Source organism: Odocoileus virginianus, chromosome 6 (assembly GCF_023699985.2).
Source record: "Odocoileus virginianus isolate 20LAN1187 ecotype Illinois chromosome 6, Ovbor_1.2, whole genome shotgun sequence".
Classification (NCBI taxonomy): domain Eukaryota; kingdom Metazoa; phylum Chordata; class Mammalia; order Artiodactyla; family Cervidae; genus Odocoileus; species Odocoileus virginianus.
Window position 1 is genome coordinate 6,122,781 of NC_069679.1, and position 23,795 is coordinate 6,146,575.

Below are 23,795 nucleotides of genomic sequence, written 5' to 3' on the forward strand. Positions count from 1 at the left end.
GTCTGGAGAAGTTCAAATCCTAGCTCTAATGTTAGTTTATCATACAAGCAAATAAACATGTTCTTAGGGTATGGCAAAAAAAGTTTCATTCAAGTAATTTTACTTAAATATAAGGTACCATCATTTTAAGAAATCAAAACTTTGCTGATATTGCTTATCTATATGTTTTGGAATTGATTTTGTTCTGAATTATAGAAGTAGCATCATAGTCACTTCAAGGCTTGATAATGTAAAGGTTTAGAGACAGGAAATCATGATGGATGCTCTTCATCATTCAACTAATAAACACTTACCAAATGTTTATTGAAAAGGACATGTGTCAGCTCTATTTTTGACCATCCAGCATAAGAACTCCTTTGCTGTATTAAAAAAAAATCTGCCACTGTGTGTCTTAGAAGCCCTAGAGTCAACCATGAAAGCCAAGAAGACCAGATAACTTGTTTCCCTATTTAGGGACCAGGTACATAGATTGGACAAATAGATGCTTTCATGCAGAATGTGAATATAGAGCTAAAATTGGAGAGTTAAAAATCATTCTTACGGGAGTGACATACAGTATCCAGTGGTGGTGTTCCAACAATGGCCTCCAATATCCTGTGGAGGAGTCAACAGTGTCTTAAACAGCAAAAGGACATTTCCGTGGCATAACTGTGGCCATAGTCAAGCCTTGAGGTTGGTTAGTTGGTTTCCTATTTGTTCTCAGAGTCTGTTTCTCCAGTCTTTCAGTCACTTCTGTAAGCTAACTAATATCCTATCAATAAATTCTTTTTAACCAGAGTTGATTTCTGTAGTTGGCAAACAAGAACCCCAAATTGGTAATCTTACCATATGCCAGGCTCTGTACTAGGCACTGGGAACACAAACACAAATAATTTATGGCCCTGCCTTATAGGAGTTTGAGAAGGCAGACAGACAGACAATTAATGTAAGTGATAAGTCTATCACAGAAGTAATCACACAAAGTATAAGGACACATAGTTTAGGCTTCAAGAGTCAGAAAAGAGTTATCATCTAAATTTTGAAATTTGAGTAGGGTAATAGAAGAGAGAAGAGTATTCCAAACAAAAGGAGCAACAAGTAAAAGTCATATTGCCTTTTCTTTGCTCATCAGTTCCTTCAAGGATAAAAGTGGCAAAAGGCAAACTGAAGAATTTGTGGAAGGGGATGAGAAACAGTTACAATTTGTGATCTGGGTGACAGGTCACAAACTTTTGAGCTTGCTACAGGAAAATATACTTTATACTTAAAACACACACACCCACCATTACTGCTCTCACCACCGCAAAGCTGGCCACAACTATCTTCTCTCTCTTTCTCACCTGTATCAGTCACTTCTCAGAACAGTCAAACTATGGACCTCTGAATTTGGTTGGTTTTTTTCTTTTTTTTTTGGTTGGTTGGTTGTCTGTGATAGGGGTGGTATCGGAGTCATGAATGAGTAGATAAAGGAATTGAAAACAGAAGTAAAGGTGTTAACCAACTGATCAGTGTAATGAAGCAAAAAGTGTCCTGCCAACTGCTCACACTACTTTTGCTTAAAGGCAGGTACAAACACCACAGGAGAAAAAAACTGATGAAAATAGTTTATAAAAATATTGTGTGTATGCTTTTTCCTTTAAAATTACAAAATTTCAGTACTGACATAGGTCATTCTCAGAGCTTTATCTTTTAAAATTATACTAGGCTTGTGCTATGCATTGTCTTCACTGTTTACTTTTATAAAAACTGTGATCATCATAAGTTTTTAAGCCCTTGCATTTCAGTCATCCATTGTATAAAGTTCTATGCTTGCACAGGGGGAAAAAAACAACACTATGTAAGTAAACTAATCAATCAACCACTCTTAAAAAAGTTTGATAAAGGAGGCTGAAAGCAAATGATCAGTAAAAGCTCATTTCCAAAAGTGACATTACAATATAAACAAATTCAGAATTTGAGTATTCTAAAAATCTACAATCCTCCTTTTAAAAAAGAAGTATTTACTATCAAGTGAAGGATAGATATGAAAAAATAAGTTTTCATTTCAGCTCCATTAAACTGAATGCTGTAAAACTCACTTCAGCTATACCAAACTCCACACCACCTTTGTAAATTCAGTTCTTCCGGTCAGAAAGCCCCTGTTCAGATGGCCAGTTCCTGTGTAATATGTGAGAACTGCTCTTTGAAGCCTTTCCTAATTCTGCTCCCCAGGAGAGACTGTCATTCTCTTATACTTCAAGACCATCCTGTACATATCTGTATTATGGTTATCACATTAATACTATCACTGTTTCTTTGAACATCTACTCTTCTCAACTAGATTAGGAGTTCTTTGAGAGTACACAGGCAATGTTACATCTCTATCTCTGTAAGTATCTGTTTTAGTACAGTCCCTGAAAAAGGACAGGCAGTCAGTAAATGCTTGTTGAACAGAAAATGACACAATGTATTAATAATAATATTAATATAAGACTATTTGTGTCCAGGAAATAGCAAGATTCAAACTTCAAATTCTGTATGCAGAAACTGTATCAGTTCCACTGGTTCCTATTTTGAAAAGGGGATATATATTGATAGCTTTCACAATATGGATTGGGATGAAATAACTTTTAAGTTCTTTTCTACTACATAAAGCTAATGAGTTGTCTCTTTTTTATTTCAAAAAAGCCTTAATTTTATTTCACATTATTATTTCTTTGCAATCACCACGTTTTAGGATATCCATGAACCTACATCCCTCTTCCCTGAGAGTTGTACGCCCTAGCATCTACTCCTCTACTATAAAAATGAAGACTGAAATGCTCTCTGAAATCTTGGTTTCATCAGCCACAGCTGATTGGACCAGACACAGACATCTGCCTCAAACTGGAGTTTTCCCCAGGGTTTAGAATGGGATCACAGAACCATGAGTGAATATATGAACTTAAGAGTTAGAGGACTCGCTCAGCCACGCGCAGTGGTTAAAGACAACATGCAGAGAGAGAAATATGAAGCAGACAAGTTGGGGGAGCAGAGGAGATCCTGCTGCCCCAGGGTGGGGAGAAAATAGCTTTCTAAGTTACTGGTGAGTTTCCAATTTCTGGCTCCCGTTCCCCTCACAAAAGTCTGGTTGTAATATTAATACTTCTACCCTCAAAGTCCTGTGAAAGCCCTAGTGTCCTTGCCATCAGCACTAATTTCATTTTCAAAGTAAATTAGTTTGAATTTGGTTTCTAATATTTACAAAGAAAAGAAATTTTATTTTAAAATCTTGAAAAAGAAAAGGTCAAGTAGGAATACCAAAATGACAGTTAACCACAGGAGGAAAAAAAAAAAAAAACTTTGTTAAAAATGGCTGTTACACTGGTATCTTCAGGCATTTCTCAGCATAAGAAAATGAAAACTATTCACCAACCACAACAGGCTCAAACAACAACCTATAAATCCAACTTCAGCACAGCCGTCAGTATGAAGAAAATTCTATTTCAAAGTTCAGGGGGAAAAAAAGATTAAATAAGAGGGAGTATCTTAGAACTTATTAGAACAAATTATTTTATAAAAAGAAATAATACCACTCACTACTATCCTGACCAAAAAGGGGATGGGAGTATGTCTGATGATAATAGCCAGTACTATCTAACAAGCCTATGTATCATTATACCGTTTCCCCATCCATCTATACTCTCTTCTCTTAAAAGCACGCCATTACAGAGTCCTCATCTAAAATGCTCAGCAGTAGAAGACAGTGATCTTAAAAAAATAATAAAAAAGGAAGTAGCACAGTCATTATACAGCATTAATTTCTAAAAAAACCCAAAAAAACCCAATATATTTTTCTTTGAAATTAGTTTATTAGTAAGAAGATTCCTTTAGCAACTCATATTAAAAAAAAAAAGTTTGTTTAGAAACAATTTTCAAAGGGATAATGAAGGAGTGAGAAGACATTGTATACCTGTGGCTGATTCATGCTGATGTATGGCAGAAGCCAACACAATATTGTAAAGCAATTATCCTCCAATTTAAAAAAGAGGAAACAAAAAAGAATTAATACTGGTAACTTTGACTGTTCAAAACAAATATTTATAAGAAAAACTGACTAGTTTCACATAATCAAGATTTAGCAAGATGGGGAAAATCTACAAACGTAATAGAAAGTTCAGCGATAAAAAGAAACCAAAACAACCAGTACTTCTATCAAATTTGTCAAGATTACATAGACAGTTCTGGGTATTGAGAAAAAAATGAGACATTAGAGTAAAAGAAAAAGCTTATTAAAAATTAAACAGTGACTACCATAAAAAAGATTTTAAGTAAACAAGCCCCAATTGTTTACAATAATAGAAGCAGGCAGAGGTATCGATCATTTTTAATGACTTATACTGCTTCCAGACTGTACTTACTGAAATTAACATTTTATTATGATTGTCCAATATTCTGAGAATTTAAGTCTAGTAATGAAGGAATACTCTGCAGGTTTGACTCTGAAGTGGGAATTTTTCCAATTTCCCCATTCTGCCCTGTTGTTCAATCTTTCTCTGCAACATACTTCAGTTTAACTCCCAAATTAATAAAAAGCACAATATCAGCAGAGCTACCACCCTCACACCTTAATCCACACTAGGAAAGGCTGGTTAATGCTACAGAACAGACTATATGAAGATTAAATGTAAAATACGGGCATTCCGAGAGTTTGGTGTTATTAATAAGTTAAAAAAAACTGTGCAGGAATTTAAATAACTAATGAAATAGAACAATTAAGAAATGCTAATTATTATTAATGCCAATTTAAAATTTGTGACAGAACACCAAATGCTAGAGCTACTAGAAAGACTAATGGTCAGCTTGCCAAAACGTTTTCAAAAGCTAGGAATTTATCTTTTATTTTAAAACCCAGGATTAGATGGTTTGTTCATTCATTTGATAATTCTAGGATTGGGGGACTTGAATACATAAATTAAAACATTCAAAGAGCAGCAATGACATAACAGATTATTTACTGAACACTAAACAAGTGCCAGGCACTGTTCTAAATGCTTTACCTGCAGTAGCAAATTTAAGTTTCACAATAATCTTATGAAGAATTACCCCCATTTTACAAAAGGAGAGAAACTGAGGTACAGACACATAATAGGTAGTCAAATAGCAAAGCCAGGTTTCAATCTGAAAGTTTGGGTCTAGATCAACTACTTTATACTGCCTCTCCAATACCAAAATAACTCATTCATCAAAATCTTAACTGAGTGTCTTCTCTGTGCCAGAAGCTGTTATATTTGCTTGAGATATAACGCAGTTACTAACAGATTATTTCAGAAGGAATTTGGTAATCCAGACAAGAGTATGGGCCTGACAACCCTCAGAATGGGAGAAAATATTTGCAAACAAAGCAACCGACAAGGTATTAATCTCCAAAATATACAAGCAGCTCATCCAGCTCTATGTAAAAAAAAGGGGGGGGGGGGGGGCAGAAGATCTAAACAGACATTTCTCCAAAGACAACATTCAGATGGCCAAAAAGCACGTGAAAAAAATGCTCAACATACTTAATTATCAGAGAAATGCAAATCAAAACTACAATGAATTATCACCTCACATCAGTCAGAAGAGTCACCATCAGAAAGTTTACAAACAATAAATGCTGGAGAGGGTGCAGTAAAAAGGGAGCCCTCCTATACTTTTGGTGGGACTCTGAGTTTGTCCAGCCACTATGGAGAACAGTATGGAGATTCCCTAAGAAACTAAAAATAGAACTACCATATGATCCAGCAATCCCGTTCCTGGGCATACATCTGGAGGAAAGTCTAATTTGAAAAGATACATAGCTCAAAGTTCATAGCAACACTATTAACAACAGTTAAGACATGCAAGTAACCTAATGTCCATCAGCGGATGAATGGATAAAGAAGATGTGATACTTACATAACAATAGAATATTACTCAGCCATAAGAAAGAATGAAATAATGCCATTTGCAGCAACATGGATGGACCCTGAGATTACTGTACCAAGTGAAATCAGAGAAAGAAATATCGTATGATATTGCTTATATGTGGACTCAAGAATGATAAAAATAAACTTATTTGCAAAACAAAGTCACAGATACAGAAAACAAACTTATGGTTACCAGGAAGGAAAGGGGGAAAGAGGCAAATCGGGAGGTTGGGAGTGACATACACATACTACTATAAACAAAACAGATAGCTAACAAGGACCCACTGTATACACAGGGAATTCGACTCAATAACAGACCTATACAGGAAGAAAGTCTTAAAAGGAGTGGCTATATGTATACATACAACTGATTTACTTTCCTCTACAGCAGAAACTAACACAAAATTGTAAATCAACTATATGCCAATAAATTTTTTTTTAAAAAAAGAGCATGGGTCTGAGAAGGCATTCCAGAAGAAGTAAAGCCTACACTGAGTTTTAAAAGATTCAGAGGAGTTAGAGAGGCAAAAAGAAAAGGGAAGAAGAAAATGAAATCATTCCAAGCAGAAGGACTAACAGGCAATGGTAAACAATTCAGAAATAGCATGTACATTCAAGGAATCTTCAAAAAGCAGTTTGATACAGCTGAATGGGAAATGGAAAGCAGAAATTTAAAGAGTTAAGATTAGAGCTGCTGCTGCTAAGTCGCTTCAGTCCTGTCCGACTCTGTGTGACCCCATAGACAGCAGCCCACCAGGCTCCACTGTCCCTGGGATTCTCCAGGCAAGAACACTGGAGTGGGTTGCCATTTTCCTTCTCCAATGCATGAAAGTGAAAAGTGAAAGTGAAGTCGCTCAGTTGTGTCCGACTCTTAGCAACCCCATGAACTGCCGCCTACCAGGCTCCTCCATCCTTGGGATTTTCCAGGCAAGAGTACTGGAGTAGGGTGCCACTGCCTTCTCCAGTAAGATGAGAGAACCAGTCTCAAATCATGATGAGGCTTGATGACCTGCTAAAGAGTTCAACCTTTATTCAGTTGACAATGGGATGTCAAACAAGAATTTTCTAACTGTGTTTTAGACCTACTAGTCTGGCAATTCTGACATGAATTTCACGGAGATAAAATCAAAGACAGGAAAACCAGTGAGAAGGTAAGGAAGCAGTTCCTAATAAGGCAGTGGTTAAAACAGGAATACCAGGGCAATAATTGATCGGAAAAATATTTAGGTGGTAAAATCAGCAGAATGCATAGTACATGAATGGATGCAAGGAGAGAAAGGAGGAAAGATGAAAGACTCCCAAGTTTCTTGGATGATGAAGTCAGTAGTCAAGATGTTTCTGAACACAGATCAAAGAAAAACTTTAGACAGGTAAATAAGTACAGTTTGGACAAATGGAGTTTGAAGTGAAGATACATAAGCAGTTAGATAAGAATCTCTGATGCTTTGGAACAATATTAATACTGGAAAAACAGCTTGGTGGGTAACTGGCAGTCACATGGTAACTGAAACCATAGGGCTGTGACTTACTGTAAAGGCTAAGAGCAACTGACTAACCCTGGGACCACCACTTCTTCTGGAACAGGCAGAGGAAGGCAAACCCTCAAAGGGAATGATCAACACACCGAGAAGCTCCAGGATTAACAGAAGAGGGCAGCATTAACAGAAGTGGCAGGCAAGGGGCTGAGCTTCTGAGAAAGGGACCAACAGCATTATTCTCCTTGGTTACTTTAGCGGGAGCAAGTTTAGTGACATAAGAAGTAGAAATTAGACTGCAGTGGGACAAAGAATTAAGACTACAGAAAAGATATAATTTGAACCAATGCAGATTGTTATCAATTTTCTCATCTATAAATTTGAGGTGGTGGGTTATTTGAGCATTAAATGACTTACTACATGGAACCTCACCTATAAGTAATACCACAGGTCCTCAAGCTCACTACACATAGCCATACTGGGTACCTTTATATTCTTATTTCAAACTCCTTTATATGGCAAGGCTTTGCACTTGATGTTCTCCCCTAAGAATCATGCTTTCCTCAGCTCTTCACATTAAGTTCTTTCTCATCTGTCAAATATCATCTACTGAGAGGGCTTCCCCAAGAAGTACCCTGAAGACCCTCTCAATCATTCTCTCACATCATCATGTTTTACTTCTTTTGTAACTCTAATGATACTTTCAACTTTTCTTGTTTATTTAGAGGAAGTACAGCAAAGTGATTGAGAGTGTAGGCTCCACAATCAGACTGGCTGCGTACAAACTACAGCTCTGCCAATTACTAGCTATATAAGTTACTAAATCTCTGTGTCCTAATCTCCACATCTTTAAAAGGAGCAAAATAATAAAGTACCTCACAGACTTCCTGAGGGAATTAAATGAGCTAATCCATGTAACAATTATTATAAGAATACAGGTAAATTCTGAGCACTCATATTATTATATATTTATTTACTTGCAAGGATCTTAGTGCTCCACTGAACTGCATTTTTCAAAATGTACTATTAAAGATATGTGAAGTTGTAGTAACTCTGAGTCGAAATCATAAATATATCAACCAATAACCAAATGAAGGAGTACTGTTCTGACTAAGCCTCAGGAAGTGTTACTTTCATAAAAGAGAATTTTTTTTTGGCCACAAAAGTCAGAGAGAAAAAAAAAAAAACAGAGTTACACCTCTTTAATAAGTAAGGGAAATTTTTGATAAGTCATATATAGAATTACTATGTAATTTAGATCAGCCTATAAAAAGCAAAACTAAAATATGAAGAACAGAGAAAACAAGGTCCTGAAAAGTTCTGACCTAAGTAACTTTGAAAACAGTGTTTTGACTAGGAACTCTAAAAGACAAAAGGATTTAAGGGAAAAAAAAAAAAGATAAAACTTCTCTAGTTGGTAAAGTCATTTCTCACTGGGATATGATTAACAATTATGAAACTAAACATGTATAATGAGACTGAACAAACAAGTAAGTGGACAGCAGATGGTGAGAACCAGGTTTTTCATTTCTGGAGAATAAGGTCACAAATAAGCAAGGGGTAAGGCTAGGATGAACCATGTGGTACTGAAATAGAGTCAAAAAGATATCAGTACGAACTTACACTTAGCTTCATACAGATACAGATGTACATATGTAAAAAAAGTTATATATCTGCATACATGGGTTAGTATACATACATACATATCCTAGGTCTGTACACTGAAATCTAAAAGTAATGATATCTCAACAGCAATGAGCATACCCAGTGCCCAAATCTTGGTTTCTAATACCCTTCTCTAATAAAAGTAACCAAGGATCCTTAAATAAATGATTGATTATAGGGCTGGGGCAGGGAATATAAAAGATTAGCCTGGAGAATTTTGTAGTGCCAGAAAGTACAAAAGGGCTCAAAAGAACAGCAACAACAATGGTTTCTGTCCTGTTGGTTACAGGAACCAACCAGAAAGAGGTGGAGTAACTTGAGCAACAGAATAGGAGTACAGGAGTATAATTCAAACAGTATAGCAGTATAACTCAAATTTAGAAATGAGTATCCATGAGTCTACACTGATATAAATGATAAAATTTAAAAATGGGGGAGAAAAGGAACATCTCCTTTAAAGAAGAATTCCAAATAATTTTGTAGATACTCACCGCTGGAGGAGTTGGAGCTTAACTTCCCACCTTAACTTTCCCGTTGAGTATGGTCTGCTCTTAGTTACTTGTTCCTAAAAGGTAGCATGTGGAAAAAACTTTACAGTAGAGAAACCTGGCAAGCAGTACCTCAGCCAGGTGAACAAGGTTAAAAACATCAGTGATGAGTCATACTGATAGGTACCCTTGATATGACGTGAGAATGGCATTTTATCTCTGCAGTCATCCTTCCATAAACCCATAACTCGAGTCTAATTATGAGAAAAATATCAGACAAACCCAAATTGAGAGACATTGTACAAAATACTTGACCCATACTCCTCAAAACTGGCAAGGTCATCAAAAGCAAGGAAAATCTGAGAAGCTGTCATAGCCCAGGGGAGCCAAAGGAAACATAATGACTAAATGTAGTGTGCGTTCTGGATGGGATTCTGGAGCTGAAAAAGGACATTAGGTAAAAACTAATGAAATCTGAATAATAAATTATGGACTTTAGTTAATAGTAATGTTCCAGTGTTGGTTCCTTAATTGTGACAAGTGTAACACAGAAATGTCGGATGTTAGCAATAGGGGGAACTGGGTGTGGGGAATGTGGTAACTCCCTGAAACTTCTCTGTAAATGTAAAATTATCCTATTGATAAAATTAAAAGTTTACTTCAATATATTAAAAAGAACTCTTACAAAGCAGTAACAAAAAGTCCAGTATAAAATGTGTGAAGGATAGATATAGGCAAATCACTGAAGAGATAAGCAAAAATACCCAAATATAAGAAAAGACGAAAAAAAGAAGTTGAAATAAAAACAGAACACAAATGAAATGCCATGTCACACCAATCAGACTGGAAAAATCCAAGAGTCTGACAACACCAACTACTGGTAAGGATATGCACAAATAGAAACTGTCAGTATTCTATACACACTGGGGAAAGAGGGAAAAATTTATATTCTAAGACCAGGCAATTTGACAATCAGGTATATGACCTGGAGAAACTCTGGTATGTTGCTTGAAGAGATACAAGGATTTCATGAGGCACTATTCATAGTAGATAAAAAATGAAAACACTCTAAATGTTTATCAATAGATGAAATGACAAATTCCAGTACATTTATCAATGGAACACTACAAACCAGTCAAAAATAAATGAACTAGACCTACAGTGCCAACAGGAATCGAGGGGAAAAAAAGTAAAATAAAGAAAGCAAGTTTCAAAGTGTGTATACCATGACACAATTGTATTAATAGCTGGCTAAATTTACCAGGGCACAGTTTTAAGTAGCTTAAATATAAAATTAAAAAGCACCTCATTTAAATTTTACAACCTTATGAGGTAAATATTTCTATTATCTAGATTTGATAGATGGGGACACTGAGGCATGGAAAATTTTTAAACTTGCCTAAGGTCACAAAACTATTAAGTCGCAGACTCAAGATTCAAGCCTAGGACATTACGGCTCCAAAGTCCACACTCTTCAAAAGCATCAAAAGCAATGTCATGTACTACACACACATATAGTTTATTGAAAGGTAAACTGGAAGGATATACATCAAATTCATCACAACAATTGCCTCTGGGAGGGGAGATAAGGAGAGAAAGAAAGAGGATGAAATTGGGGAGAAAAGAAGAGACTTTTCATCAGCAATGTTCAGGTAAAGTATAAAGATCTACACTGAAATTTTAGAATTTAGTGTGTTCTTCACACAGTTCTTTTATAATGTGTATCTCAAGCAAAAATAAAAGAGATGTCAAATTTTCTATGGTGAGTATGTGTGTTGCTTACTACTTTGGGGAATTTTCTGTATTTTTTAAACTTTTCAAAATGTCTCCCCTATAAAACAATATTTTAACAAAAATTAGTGTAACAAATTTCCAATCTCCATATTTCAGCTTTTATTTGGAAATGCCACCAGCTAAACTGGGAGTTTATGTATGTGTATACACTTTAACATACATATGGAAAATGCATTTTTATATGGTTCAAAAGATACAACCTAATGATACCAGAAACAGTATTTCTTGTATTTTGATGACTCACTATTCTCAATGAAAATGAAGTACATATAGCACTAGCAGGAAAATTCCCTTAACACCTTTCTACCTCTTTTTTTCCTGCTGCTTTCTACTTGTTTGTGGTTTTGAAAAGAAGGAAGCAAAAAGAAAGTCCCAAGAAATTGTTACACACTTTAAAAAATAACAGCAGCCATAGATAAACCTATGTGGAGTCCTTCTAAACTTAAGATTTCCCAACATACAATCAAGTAACGTTCCAAAAATTTACTTGTAAATTGGTTGTCTGGAACTCAGATAATATCTTCCCATAAAGAAAGTTAAAAGAGGATGTAATCACCAGGAAAAAAGATACTGCCTGAGGTGCCTGGCAGTGAGACAGAGAAGGCAGAGCACAGTATATGCACTGATGAACCAGAAAGAAAAGAAAGGGCTTTCTCTGCCAGGGTTTGAGGTTAGAAACCATGTTTCATTCATTCACCTTGGTATTCCCAGTGACTACCAAGGTACCTGGTACCTCAACAACAATTGAAAACCCGCTGCCTGCTGACTGATGAGGTAATGAAGAAAAGACTTGAGTCAAACAGTTCATCAGTTGGTGGCACCGGCAACACAGAATAGTGAGGGTTAACACACAAACAGAAAAAAGATAGGAGAGTAACAGTGTGCAGTAATAGGAGCATCCATATATAGAAAACTGCTATCAGGCTGGTGCTGGTAGCTAAGAGAATGCCTTCACCTGTATTACTAGCTGTTTCCATTATTGTGTATATTGCATAAACACCATATTTTCAGTTAGTTTTGTTAATAATGAGGCATAAGGTAGTCTCTATTGGGGCAGTAGTTATATGGGATTTTCAGGATTTTCTCCTATGACTCTTGAAAACATATTAGTTTCATTTTAGTTATTATTAGAGTAATACTATTCAGAAGAGAGAACAAAATGCAAACACTAAAATAGAAATTACTGAAAATCCTATCATCCAGAGATAATGTCTTTTAATATTGTATGCATTTCCTGAAAATCATTTTGCCATATATGATATATAAAAAATAATAACATAGTAATTCCTTTTATTCCTATTTTTCTCTCAAGATTACATTGTGTTTTCTCATGTTAGTAAATTAAAAAAATACTTTTAATAATTGCATTTACCACACATATTAACTGCCATTAATTTTACTAATCCTCTAGTATATGGCATTTTAACTTACAGATTTTTCACTATTATAGTAACATACTATATAAATTAATCCCTTCTTATATATAAAGCTCTACATTGCTATTTTAGAATTCAAAGTGATAATTATGATACACAGTAATAAAGCATGGAGTACTTGACTTGCCCCCACAATTTCTACTGAGCAACAGTCAACAGGACACTGAACAAACAAGAAAGAAAGAAATTTTTATTGACTTTTCTTCATTTTCTTCTTCCACATTTGGTAGGAACAAGGAAAAATTCCCACAAAATAATTCTCTGATATCAGAGAGGACAAGAATAACAAGTTAATTTCTCTGCTACAGTCACTTCTGTCTGTTACAGCCACTTCTTCTTCCACTTAGAATAATGAACCATTAATTTAAATAGGAATAAATAAGATATAACATTTATAATACATCAAACATCTCTATTGGAGCTTAAATCTAAGCACATAAATAATAAGTACGCTTTGAAAAATTCTGCAAACAAAAGATAACATTAACTAGTATCACTCAATGAAAAAATAGCTTTCTTTTACAATTCTTCCACATTTTTATTATTTTTTGAACGAATTAGAAAATGTCATGCATTCTATCTCTTCCTTCTCACAGCCTCCCAATTACTCCAAATTTTATTCGAGTTGCCATAAATAGGTCAACAGCTCCATGAGCTTAAGAATCAATAACTATTTAAGCCAGTGGTAACTCATGTGGAAAAGTTCAGAACAAATCAGCATCAGCTTCCTGGCTCTCTTGCACAAACATAAAATTTATACTGCTTAACCAATTTTCAAAAGTGTAACTTTGTGTACATAAATTTAAAACTGAGGCCAAATTTTACTTTTTATTCCCAGTACTGGGCTACCGTCAAAAGCAATCAACTTTCCTAACAAATACATTCTTTTAAAATTCCACAATGAAGTTAAGTCTACGCTTAATCATTCAGAAAAAGAAAATTATGTAACATACAGTAGTATAATGATGACGATGATAATATACACTATTCTGGACTCCTACTGAGAGCTGCAGTTCAAAAAGAGAAAATGTGAAAATGAGGTAAAAGCTACCCAAAATGTTTAATTCTGGCCAAAACAAAGTTTCCATAAAAGAGGCCTAATAACAATTTTTTTGTTTCATTACAAGTTCAAAAGGGGTGCAAATATCTCAGAAATCTTGTATACTTAGATTTTCAAAAGCTGAAATCCTAGTATCTAAACATAAAACTGTGTAACTTGCCCAAGAGTCCTTATTTATTAACCAATCTTAGGTCCCCCAGAGACTACTTTTTACAATAATCTCAAATGCACTACAATAGATTAATGTAACCTGGGCTACGCTGTTCACAGGTGTCTCCTCCTCCTTCCCCCAACAGGAGAGAAGAGGTGGATCAGGGCAAGCAAAAATAGAAAGAGACTATGTACACCAAACAACAGCTTGTAATCTTGTAAAATTGCTTCTTTTAAATTTGGACTATTATTGTCATTAACGGATAATATTTTAAAGAATAACATATTCACGGAGTAGTACAATTCCTGCCCTTACGGGTCTCTAGCTAGCTGACACGCGTTTTCTTCCCAGATAAATGCATGCCTGTTGACTGATGCCTATCCTGCTGTTGCAAACAAGAAATAACTGTCCTATGAGACAAAAACCCTTCTCTACGGCTCCAGGCGTAACCATACGTTTGAATTAAAAGCACACTGGAACAATAACAAAAATCTTTCAGTACATCTATCATTTAAAAGCATGATCATGAAAAGTCGTTGCTGCGACCCAGTTTTGGGTCACAAGCTTTTTTTCCCCTCCTCCCCCCAGAAAGCGGTAAACTTCAAAGGGAATGGTGGCGACCAGGAATTGTTTATCACCTCTCCGCCAACCCCCTCCCTCCCCCAAAAAAAGACTGGGGAAAAACCCCAAACTGGCCAACTTGGACCTTGAGCAGGCTCACGTTGGCCGAGGTAGGCAACGCAGACCCCCGCGAGGAAAATCGGGCCTCTGGGGGCCCGCCAGGCTCCAGCTGCCGCCTGTTTAAAACGTCGAGCAGGTGGGATTCCGTGAGGCCACCTCCGTCTTACGTAACGAGCTTGTCAAAATCCCAGCTCCAGGACCTCCCCTCTCACCGCCCCCGCCCCCACCCACCAACTAGAGCCCCACGCCAGCCCGGAATAGAAAATCCGGAACGAAAACAGAGGAGACCCCCCAGCTGCCGACGCAGCGGCGCGGGTGCTGCTCTCAGCACCACCGCGCCACCCGCAGCCGACCCAGCTAGCGAAGGACAGCCAGGCTCCGAGAAGCCCCCGAGCGGAGGTCGCGGCCATCCACGCCACATCTCCGAGCCCAGCCGGCCCCGCTCCCGTGCCCACGGCTGTCACCGCTCCGGGCAGTGACAGCTCCACATGCCACCGCTGTCCGCGCCGCCGCCCCCGCACTCACCTCACCGCTGGCTCCCGCTCGAGAAGCGGGTCGAGGTTGGAGAGCGGTGCGGCGTCCACTCAGCGGTGGCGGGACACGAGGGGCTGAATGCCGCGGCGCTCCGAACCCGCTTAGCTCATCCCCAGCGGCGCTCCGCCCTGCGCGGCACCCCCGCCCGCCCAGGCCTGCCGTCTCAGTCAGACGGGACTCCCCCTCCCCTCGCGGCCGCCGCTGCCTCCGCCTCCTTCTCTGGCTCCAGCCGCCGCGGCCGCCGCCGCTGCGACCGGCGCCATCTTGACAGTGACGGAGGGGACGGAGGCGGGGATCGCGGCCTGCTAGCGCCAATAGCGGACCGGGCGCTTGCTCGAGGGGGCGGATCAGGGACGCGTTGAGGGTCGCGGGGTCCTAGCGCCGGATACGCGCTAGGCGTGGAAGGTGGGCGGAGCTGAGCAGTGTTCTATCGTGACTCGCAGTAGAGTTGGGGAAGTGCGCTGTGGTTCCCCTTCGGGTGGAACCGAGGCGAGCGTGGGCGACACACACCTTCTCTTCCCCTTTCACCGCAGCGAGGGTCAGGATCCGTCATGGGCCAAGTGACCTATTTCCTCCTTCCTGCCCAACAGTCCCAGGAGTCCCGACGTTGGCTAGCCGGAGCTCGTGGCGTCTGCCTGAGCGGCAGCTCCTCTACAAAGGACACTCAGAGTCCCCGGGCAACCCCCTGAGGGGTTAGCAACCACCTCCTAGTAGGTTTCGGTACCAAGATACTGCAAGTCAGGTAAAATGGGGAATTCAGGAGGGTTCTCTGAAAAGTACATTGATGAAACACCAATTGTTGACTGAAGGGGTGTAGGTTACATTGGATTAATGGGTAATGGCCTACTTACACCTGGCTGTGGTTCTACTATGAGTGGCTGTTGGCAAGTTGCCTCTGAAAAATGAGGATAATAAAGGCTGATTACTGCTACTGGGTTGCTCAGAAGGTTAAATAGTATGATATATGTGAAGTGCTAACATAGTACCTGAAAGTACTCAATCAGTGTACATTATTACACGGACAAAAGAAGAGAGAAACAGGACCCTAAAAGATTTCAAGTCAACTTTCCTAAATCCTGCAGAATAGTCTTTAACTAACCCCTTCTACTAACCAGGTTTATAGCTTTATTTCTTATCTCTGTTTCTTTTGTTGTATTCAGTCAGTCAACAAACATTCACTGAAACTCAAAAACTGAGGGGACACACTGGTGAGGGAAACAGAAAAGGTCTGCCCTCTAGACTGGAGGTGACAGTCTAGTGGGAAAAGGAGGGACAGTGAATACTCGCAAGATCTTGAGGGAAACATGCTATAAAGGTTATGAACAGAATTCTGGGAGAGCAGATACCGGGATAGTTTAAAAAAAAAAAAAAGTGGTCAGGAAAGGTCCATCTGAGGGATGAGAAGGAGCCAGTAATCTGAGAAATGCCCTGGAGAATTAAGGCAGAGGAAATGGCTATGCAGAAGACCTGTGGTAGGAAGGAACTTGGCTGGAGTGAAACTGAGTGGCGTCCATGGTGCCAGGGAATCTGAGGTGCAGAGAGGAGTCTGCCCTGATACTGAAGAGGTGAGTGTGTAATCAAGTGAGGGCCCATTTCCCCAGGCCCTAGGAAGATAAAGAAACAAGACTGGATTTCATTGTAATTGCAGCTGAAAGCTATTGAAGAGGAAGGGATGCCTATTAGAGCAGGGAATTGAGAACAGTGATGTTTGGGGTATGATATTATATCTGTATTTCTCGACTGTGAAGAATACGCCTACAGTGCAGACGCATCAGGATATCTGGTTTGGATCCCTGGGTTGGGAAGATTCCCTGGAAGAAGGCCGAACAACCCACTCCAGTATTTTTGCCTGGAGAATCCCATGAACAGAGAAGCCTGGCAAGCTACAGTCCATGGGGTCACAGAGAGTCGGACACCACTGGGGCAAGTTAGCACTGCACCAAATGGGCCAGAGAACTAGATTTAAAGTAAAATAAAAAACCTGAGGTTGAGCCTCTTCAACACTAAATTGTTCAAATTATATGTTCTGGTCTTCAGTTTCCTTATTGATTAAAAAAAAAAGTGAATGTCACATAAGACTGCATATGGAGAAATACCACTTTCACTGAAAACTGTTAAATAATGTAATTTCTAAGTGTTTTGTATGTCATGTATAGTTGCCTAAACTGAAGTTGCTCAGTTGTGGCTGATTCTTTGCGACCCCTTGGACTGTAGCCTACCAGGCTCCTCCCTCCATGGGATTTCCCAGGTAAGAGTACTGGAGTGGGTTGCCATTTCCTTTCCAGGGAATCTTCCTGACCCTGGGATCAAACCCAGGTCTCCTGCATTGCAGGCAGATGCTTTACTCTCTGCGCCACCAGGGAAGCCCTAATCAGTGCAGTACTATTTGGTAAGTACATTTATTGGGTTATTTATTGCAAGTAGTAATCCAAATCAGTGATTCTTACTCATTTTTGCAGAGTGCTACTAAGGAAAAGAATATGAACTGTTACGAACATGTAGTTTATTGATGCTGTGATTCCAAATGTGTTTTTCTTTTTTTCGGCTGAGTGTGCCATTTCCAGAACTTTTTCATCATCCCAAACTGGAACTCTGTACTGAGTATATTATAAATCCTATTCTACTTTATAAGACATGTATTTTTGAAAGGTATCTGGTAAGTTCCTCTCCCACACCCCCTAAAAATGGCAGTAGCCTTGGTGATCAGTAGGATTGTTTGCTGCCATTGGAGGGTTTAATGGATTACACCATGTGAGTTTATTATTGTGATTTTTTTTTTGACTGTGCCTGGTGGCCTATGGGATCTTAATTCCCTAACCAGGGATCAAATCCAGATCCACAGTAGTGAAAGCAGTGAGTCTTAACCACCAGTGGTAGTGGTTTAGTTGCTAAGCTGTGTCCAACTTTTGCGACCCCGTGGACTGTAGCCTGCCATGCGCTTCTGTCCTTGGGATTGTCCAGGCAAGAATACTGGAGTGGGTTGCCCGCCCTCCTCCAGGGAATCTTCTCAACCCAGGGATCGAACCTGCATCTCTTACATCTCCTGCATTGGCAGGCAGGTTCTTTACCACTGGCGCCGTCTGGGAAGCCCCTTAACCACCAGGCAGCCAGGGAATTCCCCCATATAAGTTTAGAAACCACCATCTGAGAAATAAGAGTAAGAAATAAGTGTCAGTTTTTAGCTCAGATAGTTAACACATCATACTAATGAGGAGGACTAATGTAGGATCAGTTAATTTTCAGCACTGAAAAACTGTGTTCTGTGACAATAACATGTGCCCTTTGGTCTTGTAAGTGTGTGCTCCAAGATGGCCCAGACAACCTGCCGCTCTGTTTATGTACAACTACTCTAACTATGTATCTTTTTAATGCTACTAATTTTCATTAAAAAATAAATGTTTCCAGCTCTGGGTAAATTTAATTTTAAAAAGGACTCTTCTGTGAAGAATGGATTAGAAAAGAGCAAGAGAGAAGGAAGCCTATTTTTCTCACATTTCAGATAACCCAGCATTCCATAAAGTTCAAAAGATCAAGATCTTGACCTGAAAATACAGAGTCAACCACTTTTTTGTATTTTTTTTTCTTCATACTTTTTTTGTATTTTTTATCACATCCCAGATGCAGCATTTTAACTCTACTAAATAAAATGTTAAATCTCTTTTCCAGGATAGATCCTTCCTCCCCACTGCCCATATCATTCACAGGATTCTTATTCCTAATGTGAGGGCATAGCTGTAGGTTAATCAGTGATTGAAAGCAGAGGACTATAACATAAAGGGGCAAGAGGGAACTCTTTTGGATGGATGGATGTATAGATATCACTATCTAGATTGTAGTGATGGTTTCACAGATATATACACAGATCAAACTTAGCAAGTTGCACAGTTTAAATATGTCTAGTCCACTTTGTCAATTACTTCTCAATAAAGCTGTGAAAAAAAAAAGTTCAATTGGGAACCTCTCTTAACTGGCAAACAAATTCATGTATTTTCATCTGCATTAAGGAATGCCAATTAAAATAATGACTATGCTCAGTCGCCAAGTTGTGTCCGATTCTTTACAACCCCATGGACTGTAGCCCTCCAGACACCTCTGTTCATTGGATTTCCCAGGCAAGGCTACTGGAGTGGGTTGCCATTTCCTTCTCCAGGGTTAAAATATTATATAATTGCAAGCACAGTTTATAGAATGGAATCCTAGAAAGCTTCAAAAGTTGAAAAGTTTGGGGACTTCCCTGGCAGTACAGTGGTTGGGAATCTGCCCGCCAATGCAAAGGACAGGGGTTTGATCCCTGGTCGAGGAGGATCCAACATGTCACAGAGTACCTGAACCCATGTGCCACAACATTGAGCCTGTGCTCTGAAGCCCAGGAACTGCAATTAGTGAGTCCACAGGCCACGGCTGCTGAAGCCCACACACTATAGAGCCGTGCTCTGCAGTAAGAGAAGCCACTGCAATGAGAAGCCCGCACAAAGCAGTAAAGACCCAGCGCAGCCAAAACAAAATTAAAAAGTTGAAAAGTTTTGAATGTTTCTTTTTTTTAATCAGAGATAACACTTTCTGAAAGAACATACTAAAAGGCAGTAGAAAGACAATAAGCATTTGACTGCCTGCTCAGGAAATTCGTTTAAGTACCTTAGAGTCCTTAACAGTGATACCATGAGTCCTCTCAGCATCTGTCACAGCAGTCACGGTTAAACTTAAACCCTAAATGTGATTTGGGTAAGGGAGTCTAACATTGCAGTCATGGCCAGATTTTTTTAAATGTGCCTTAGAAATTTGGGCTCCATGCCTTTTCTGAAATTATGTTATCTTTCACACCTGGAACTCTGGTTGTTTCTTAGAAATTATTTTTTTAATGCTGTAAATTGAAAAATCCATGAAGGAAAACTATGAAACCAGTAACAGTTTAAAACACTGAAAACTCCATTATTGTACCACCTAATCCTCACCACCTGTTAAATCTATTTAATTGCTAAACCAGAAGTTTCTTTATATCTTTTTTAAAATTTATCCATGTCTTGGGAAGAGTATTCTAGAAAACTGTTCTTGATGTCTGTCCCTGTGGATGAGAAAGCCTTCCACCAAGAATTGATGGTCTTTAGAAAATCTTTAGCTATCTGCCAAAGCAGAACACATGGTACCAAATTCTATTCATTGTGAAAGTGTTAGAGTGACATTCCAGTGTACTTCATCCACAAACTGAAATTTATTGGCAGTGTTGTCAGATTATTATCTTTTTTCTTAAAAACACAAACCTGGGACTTCCCTGGCAGTCCCTGATTAAGACTCTGAGCTTCAAATGCAGGGGGCAAGGGTTCAGTCCCTGTTTGGGGAACCAGGGTCCTGTATGCCAAGAGGTATGGCCAAAAACAGAAAAAAACAAACCCATAAACCTGATGAAATACTTTTCCAAGACAAATTATCTGAACAGCTTGTAAGAATAATAATGAGAAATATCATGTTGCAAATAACAAATTCTAAACCTGATACTTGAGTGTCTAAGGACAAGAGGGCTGCAGCAGTCTGAGACACTGCTGTCTCTACCCTCTCTGTGGCTGAGGAGTCATATCATATTTTGAGTCAGCACTTTCCCACAAATTTGAAAATTATCGCCTCTCCACATCTTCCTCAAGTTAATGCTTTTACTTCTCTCAACAATTCCTGCTATTAATAAATTCAACATTTAGTTTTTAAATGATCTGCAAAAGGAAGTTGTTTTTATGTAGTATAGCTTGACTATCATTGTCCATGGTTGAGTATTTTCAGGACATGTTACAGTTTCACTTCAGCTGGCATTTATACACAAAGCACTGTGCTGGGCACAGAAGGGAATGAAAGCAGATAAGTGCATATTAAAGTCACAAAGTGTGCTCCCAGGCAGACGGACAAGTTCTGCACTAGGTGTTTAAATTTGTTGTTGTGGGAGCTTAGGGAAGTTGAGTGATTAATTCAGAGCATATGGATTCAAGGTGATGGATAGATGATATTTGAACCAATCAAGAGAGAACTTAGACTTTCTATAAAAGGTGTATGTGTGTGCACGTGCATGTGCATGCATGCACATGCTAAGTCACTTCAGTCATGTCCGACCCTTTGTGACCCTATGGACTGTAGCCCATCAGGCTCCTTTGTCCATGTGATTCTCCAGGCAAGAACACTGGAGTGGGTTGCCATGTTCTCCTCCAGAGGATCTTCCCTACCCAGGGATCAAATCCGTGTTTCTAATGTCTCCTGCATTGGCAGGTGGGTCCTTTACCACTAGCACCACCTGGGAGTTAGTTCAGTCGCTCAATCATGTCCAACTGCGACCCCATGGACTGCAGCACAACAGACTTCCTTGTCCATCACCAATTCCTGGAGTTTACTCAAACTCATGTTCGTTGAGTCAGTGATGCCATCCAACTGTCTCACCGTCTGTTGTCCCCTTCTTCTCCGCCTTCAATCTTTCCCAGCATCAGGGTCTTTTCAAATGAGTCAGCCTTCTATAAATGGTGAGGGCACCTTGTTTGGGATATGGGGGTTGGGGTGATACGAGATAAGAAAAACTTTTCTTTTTTTTCTCTGAATCTCTATTACAGATGTATTAGAATTGTTCTCAACAAATGAAAGAAATGCTCATAAATTGTTCCAACACTTTGACTCTATTTGGGAGTGGCCAAAGGTTCAAATAATTTGGAAGGATGGATATCTGTGCTGACTTGCAGGAAATATGAGTCATCTTTTTTCATGTACTGAGCACTGTTGTTGCAACGAGGATATTTGGGAAACACGAAGCTAAACAAATCAGACACTGTGAGTCTTATTTTTTTTTTTTTATTGATTGGCCCAGACATGCATCCTGCAAGGGTAAACAACAGGGACACCCTTTTTATTGTCAAAGCTTAAAGAACACTGCCGGCAAGGGGAAACACCTGCAATTGAAAAAAATAAGCTTAAAAATATAATACTTCTGTTTTCTTTATAATCCCTCAGACTAGGAGACAAACACATCTTTAGTCTATACATCTCTTCTAAGCTTCAGGATTGTATATTCATTTGCCTCCAGACATACAAGTCCCAAGTGCACCTGAACTCAACAGTTTCAAAGGTAAACTCATTATCTTGACCCGAAACCTATTTTTCCTATATTCTCTAATTTCTTGAATAGGACTCACTATACAGTAGTCTGGAGAAGGCAATGGCGACCCACTTCAGTACTCTTGCCTGGAAAATCCCATGGACGGAGGAGTCTGGTAGGCTGCAGTCCATGCGGTCGCTAAGAGTTGGGCACGACTGAGCGACTTCACTTTCACTTTTCACTTTCATGCCTTGGAGAAGGAAATGGCAGCCCACCCCAGTATTCTTGCCTGGAGAATCCCAGGGACAGAGGAGCCTAGTGGGCTGCCGTCTCTGGGGTCGCAAAGAGTCAGACACGACTGAAGCGACTTAGCAGCAGCAGCATACAGTAGTCAGAAAAGTCAAAACCTGTGAAGGGACTTCCCTAGAGGCCCAGCGGTAAAGAATTCCCCTTCCAGAGTAGAGGACTCAGGTTCGATCCCTGGTCGGAGAACTAAGATCCCACGTGCCATGGGGATGTGCGTGCAACTAAGCCCTGCACTGCAAGGGAGATCCAGCACAGCCAAACAACAGCAACAACAACACTACTGAATACCTTAAAATTTCCCTGATGGTCCAGTGGTTGAGACTCCACACTTCCACTGCAAGGGGGCATGGGTTTTATCCCTCCCTGGTGGGGGAAGTTCCACATAGCTGGCAGTGTGGCTAAAAAACAAAAAACACCTATAAGTAATCAACTCGTCTTTTTTCCCACTTATTCCTTAAAAATTGATCAATCATCAAAACCAATTGATACCATCTCCTTAACATCAAGCATACCCTTCTTCATCTCTCTGCATTCCTACTGACCCAGTTCAAACCCCTGTTTTTTTTGTTTTTGTTTTTTTACTTGAAATTTTGTGACATTCAACTAACTGGATTCCCAGTCTCCTGTCTTTTCTCCTGCATCCATCCCTCCCTTTGTTGCCAGGCTGGTCTTTCTAAAGAAGAAATATGATCATTTTATCTAGAGGTAGCTTGAGGTTGCTAGCTTCCTATTTTCCTTTCTTTCTACTCTCGGTGGAAAAGTTCATCAGTGTTCAGTCTCGATGTTACCTAAGAGGAGCAGGGCATTAGGAGCATTGCATCCGTTCCTTGTTCTTCGCATCTCTTCTCCAGCATGTTGACACCTCTCATTCAGAACACTTTCAGGCTCATGAGAGGAGGCTCTTAATGGAATTTAAGAAAGCATTTAAGCCTCTGCTGTCCATAAGCACATATATGCATACAAAGAGATGGATTGGTTAGTTATATTAAGGACAGAGTTAATCCAGAAGGGAAAAACTCTCACAACTAGTTTATTCAGGGCTTAGAGAATAATAGACATTTAATAATAAAGATTTAAATTAGAAATAAGCAAACATAAAGATCTCCAAAGCTTCTCCTAGGGCCAGTTTAGGTCCTTAAATGTCAGTATCACTTTACTATCTCCTAGAAACAAATATCCTTCCTCTACATTCTCCGCTTACAAGTCTGCAAGTTTTCATGTTTGATTGTAATTATCTTAACTGCATTTGAAATTTAATAA

The 23,795-nt window shown here is 39.1% G+C and overlaps 1 protein-coding gene and 1 long non-coding RNA gene across 9 annotated transcripts in view; one reads left to right on the plus strand and one right to left on the minus strand.

The window, feature by feature from the left end:
• Nucleotides 1-15,403, minus strand: part of DENND4A (DENN domain containing 4A) — a 112,995-nt gene extending 97,592 nt beyond the window's left edge. For 3 of the 7 annotated variants that reach the window (XM_020876843.2, XM_020876846.2, XM_020876842.2), the window contains exon 1: nucleotides 15,161-15,403. The gene's annotated coding sequence lies outside the window, so the exon portion shown is untranslated. The remainder of the gene's footprint in view (nucleotides 1-15,160) is intronic. The other 4 variants (XM_020876847.2, XM_020876848.2, XM_020876850.2 and 1 more) reach the window with 2 other exon arrangements.
• A 179-nt stretch (nucleotides 15,404-15,582) lies between these two features.
• LOC110126909 (uncharacterized) overlaps nucleotides 15,583-23,795 on the plus strand; it is a 63,118-nt gene continuing 54,905 nt past the window's right edge. Inside the window, exons 1-2 of one of the 2 annotated variants that reach the window (XR_011488139.1) lie at nucleotides 15,583-15,911; nucleotides 21,751-21,964. This is a non-coding gene — a long non-coding RNA (uncharacterized lncRNA). The remainder of the gene's footprint in view (nucleotides 15,912-21,750; nucleotides 21,965-23,795) is intronic. The other variant, XR_011488138.1, reaches the window with a different exon arrangement.